This window comes from Podarcis melisellensis (genome assembly GCF_964234715.1).
Source record: "Podarcis melisellensis genome assembly, chromosome: 7".
In the NCBI taxonomy this organism is placed as follows: domain Eukaryota; kingdom Metazoa; phylum Chordata; class Lepidosauria; order Squamata; family Lacertidae; genus Podarcis; species Podarcis melisellensis.
Window position 1 is genome coordinate 64,414,196 of NC_138539.1, and position 4,442 is coordinate 64,418,637.

Below are 4,442 nucleotides of genomic sequence, written 5' to 3' on the forward strand. Positions count from 1 at the left end.
TGATGTGCAGCGTGTTTTACGGCTAAAAGTGATATAATTCTATCCAGATGCAACAATTTGGTTGCGCAGAGGGATTGCTTATACAAACCTAGAATTAAAACCAAGGGCCACAATTCACCACCCATTGAAATAAAATGCAAAACTTCCTTTGAATGCGAGGGGTATAAATTGCTGCTATGATGTCGCTATAATTGGGTGGCTTTTTTGTTTGTTGGGAGAATTTTAACTCCTCATTCTTTCAGACAAAAGGGTGGAGGCAAGAAACCCAACAAAATATATTGTTTCACCACAGAGGGTTGTATTCAATGTAACAGTAAGACTAAGGTCCACCAGCACAAGGATTTTCTCTTGCACGACAGAGACTTCTCTTCCTCTCCTTCCTGCTGCACCCTCTAAATCTGTTCTGGGTTTTCCCCCAACCCCCCAGAGCAGATTTGGCAATGGCACAACGTACACATTTGGAGGGGGGGGTGAGGAGAAGGTGGAAACCTCTTTGTGCTACCCAAAGGTTTGTTGAATGCAGCAGTATTTTATAACAAAGTACAGGATGTGTACGGGACGCGGGTGGCGCTGTGGGTTAAACCATAGAGCCTAGGACTTGCCGATCAGAAGGCTGGCAGTTCGAATCCCCGCAGCGGGGTGACCTCCCGTTGCTCAGTCCCTGCTCTTGCCAACCTAGCAGTTCAAAAACACATCAAAGTGCAAGTAGATAAATAGGTAACGCTCTAGCGGGAAGGTAAACGGCATTTCCGTGCACTGCTCTGGTTCGCCAGAAGCGGCTTAGTCATGCTGGCCACATGACCTGGAAGCTGTACACCGGCTCCCTCGGCCAATAAAGCGAGATGAGCACCGCAACCCCAGAGTCGGCCACGATTGGACCTAATGGTCAGGGGTCCCTTTACCTTTACCTACAGGATGTGTATGCATTTTGGATAACCTAGTGTGAACACAGATTAAAAAACCAGCTCTGGAAATGCAGTGAGTGTTGATGTGAGTAAGAATACAGCCTAAGTATGGCGTCATGTCCAGCAAAAACACACCACTTCCTTCCCACCCACCCTCTTCCAAGGCGAAACTGTCTCACTTCTCTTTTTCCTCCCACTTTTTGGACGTATTATAACTGTTCTCAATATATAACCTTTCTGTTGCTCCTTCAGCACTGTCCTCACCCCAGGCTTTTCACACCATGCCCTCATCCAGCCAACCTTCCCTCGAGAGGGTGACTCTTTGCAGCCATTGCCTCCCACATCACTTTTTCCACAACACAAATATTCCTACTTTGCCTCTATCTGAAACTATGTGCGGAGGGGTGGTGGTGGGGTGGGGTGGCAGACAGCTGCACTTAATGAGACAGCTCCCTTAGGCCCCTTTGCCTGAGGCGGAGGTGGGGAAGCTTTCACTCCCTTGATTAATCATGTCTTTGGGGGGTCAACGGGAGGCAAGGAGGAGGAAATGTATCATCCCTCCTCAGCCTGTCTGTGAAATCATGCAGATTTCTCCTCAAGGCTGCACTCCTGTGAACATGCAGCAGCAGCAGACAGCAGTAGAGGCTTCTCTGCCGAGTACTGAGAGCTGCACACCTGTACTGTTCACATATTTCAATTGCAGGTGGGTGCTGGTTTTTATTTTATTTTTTGATGCTTCAAGCCAAGCTTCTTATTTAGTGAAAGCCCTGTGGGGCTCTCCTCGAGTTCTTGTTTCTGTTTTCTGTCATGCATAGGAGCCAAATCCTGGAGGCCGAGGTCATTCAAATGGTGTGCGCCATGTCATGTGATCAGTTATATGGGGCGGGGCTTCCCTGCTGCCCCAGTTATGTTATTCAAGTTGGCTCCCCTGCTATCATGCAAGGAGCTGTACCTCAGTGAGGAACAGGGGAAAGGATGAATGAACCCATTTATGTAATTCAAGGCCTATCCAAGACATTTTAGAGGAAAATTTAGAAGGACATTTACAGGAATATTCAATTGACCTAATTGATATGGGCCAAGATGGGGCAGTTTGTGTTCATTTCATTAAGCCACATGCTCGGCTACATTCGGAAACTTCAGCTGGTACAGAATTCAGTGGCCTTGTTGCTCACCGGAGCAGGACGGTTTGAGCATTTTACACCGATCCTGGTCAGACTGCACTGGCTACCCATTAGTTCCTGCCAAGTGCTGGTTTTGACCTATAAAGCCTTAAATGGCATAGGACCACAACACCTCAAGGACCGCCTCTTTCCATATGAACCTACCCAGACCCTGAGATCATCTTCTGAGGCCCGTCTTTGTGTGCCCCCTCCTCAAGAGGTCCAGAGGCTGGCAACATGAGAACTGGCCTTCTCTGCAGTGGCCCCCTGTCTGTGGAATGCTCTCCCCAGGGAAGTTTGCCTGGCGCCTTCATTATACACCTTTAGGCACCAGGCAAAAATGTTACTTTTTAACCAGGCCTTTGGCTGATCCAACTGACATCCTATGACCTTTTAAAATGTGTTTTTCTGGGGGGGGCTATTGGGTTGTTGTTTTTATTTTTATTAGGTATTTTGTGGTTTTATATGTTGATTTTATTCTGTGAACCACCCTGAGGCCCCCGGGTATAGGGCGGTATATAAATTCAATAAATCATCATCATCATCATCATCCTGGATTCTGGCCCCTGGGTTAAATCCATTGACTGCCACATTGCCCTTAATGGCAACTTCAGGCCCACCACCTATAATGGCCTGCCTCTGCTGCTGTGGCCCTCATGGACACATGGTTCAGAGCTAGGAATTATGTGCTCCTCCTCCTCCTCCTCCTCTAGGGACGTGGGTGGTGCTGTGGGTTAAACCACAGAGCCTAGGACTTGCTGATCAGAAGGTTGGTGGTTCGAATCCCCGTGATGGGGTGAGCTCCCGTTGCTCCTGCCAACCTAGCAGTTAGAAAGCATGTCAGAGTGCAAGTAGATAAATAGGTACCGCTCTGGCGGGAAGGTAAACGGCATTTTCGTGCGCTGCTCTGGTTCGCCAGAAGCGGCTTAGTCATACTGGCCACATGACCTGGAAGCTATACGCCGGCTCCCTCGGCCAATAAAGCAAGATGAGCAACCCCAGAGTCGGCCACAACTGGACCTAACGGTCAGGAGTCCCTTTACCTTTACCTTCTCCTCTGCTGAAGCTCTACTCCAGCAAAGGAAGACAAAGACTTCGTTGGCATAAGAGTGCAAAAGCGTTAAGAGCATTTAAATGTGCGCTTGTGGAAACTGATGGAATAAAATGTTGACCGAATAGGGCAAGCCCCACATCAGCCCCCACCCGTGTCCCCAGGGCAGCCACTAGGACCCCACCATTCAGGCAGAGTGCCTTTTACAGCTTGCTTCCTAGCAAGGTGTGGCTGCCTGGGTCTAGCAGGAGTACTGTGGGAAATATGAACGGTGACTGGACCCAGCTGTCCAAATAAAACCCACCGTGACTGGGATCCGCGGGTGGACGCGGGATCCACCGCCAGCGGGCGCTTTGGAATGAGGTCCTCAAACCTACAGCAAGCTCTGTAACATGACTTCTATTATGCAGCTTTTTAAAACCATCGGAGACGCCTTTTGTGTGCGGCTGCTGTTTTGTTTTCAGGCCCCCGCTGCTGGAAAGGATTGTCGTAGGAAGTGCTGGAAGAGTATCTCTCTTTTTTCCCTTGCTCTCTGGACAGATCTGCCCCGCCCTTTCCAGCTGTTGCGAAGGCGGAGAGAGAGAGAGAGAGGAGTTTGGACTCTCTCTCTCTTTCCGGAACAGCCCCGAGTAGGGTAAGGCGAGCGCGCAAAGCTGCGCCACGCTCGGCTTTTTCGACGCCCGTCCATACTCCGGACTGGGTGGAAACAAACGCGCGCGTGGAAGCTGCAAACTCGCCGCTTGTTCGACGGGCAAACCCGCTCTGCTCCGGAGAGGGAAAACAATCTCTGAACTTATCTTCGCCAAAACCAGCTGCGGTTTGTTTGCAAGGAAAACCTCTTGGGGGGAAATGAACCCTCCTCTTTGGCATCGTATTCTCCCCCAGGACTAGAAACTTAGGGATGGCCGCGATGGAGGAAAACGCAAGCAAGGAATGCGCTCCTTCTCGTCGCTGTTTCCGATCCCACCCGCCCTTCATTAACCTGTCTCCGTTTCTCAGTTACGTTAAATAATAATAATAATACGCCACTGTTTTCTACCGATGTCCGACTAATAGCTGATTCACGCAGCGGCCGCAGGAAGGGACTCTCGGGGAGTGGGCTGCCTGTCTCCCACTTTCCTTCCACGTGTTGCATTGGGGCAATCGGAAGCCACCTTTGGCGCGCCCAGCCAACCGCCCTTTCGCGTGCGTGTTTTGCAACAAGCTCTTTGCCCTGCCAGCGAAGTATTTCGGATTCTTCGGAAGCTCAGATTGCAAAAAAAAGGAGAGAGAAAAAGGGAAGAGTTTTTAACGCGCGCGCACAGCACGTCCTAAGGCGCTCCT

General features: G+C 50.1%; 1 long non-coding RNA gene across 1 annotated transcript; it reads right to left on the reverse strand.

Annotated features, from left to right (window-relative positions):
- Positions 1 to 278: 278 nt before the first annotated feature.
- LOC309373850 lies at positions 279 to 3,587 on the reverse strand. The gene is made up of 2 exons (XR_014170236.1): positions 3,118 to 3,587; positions 279 to 2,763 (listed from the first exon to the last, which is right to left on the reverse strand). It is a non-coding gene; the product is annotated as an uncharacterized lncRNA (long non-coding RNA).
- Between the last annotated feature and the right edge of the window lie 855 nt (positions 3,588 to 4,442).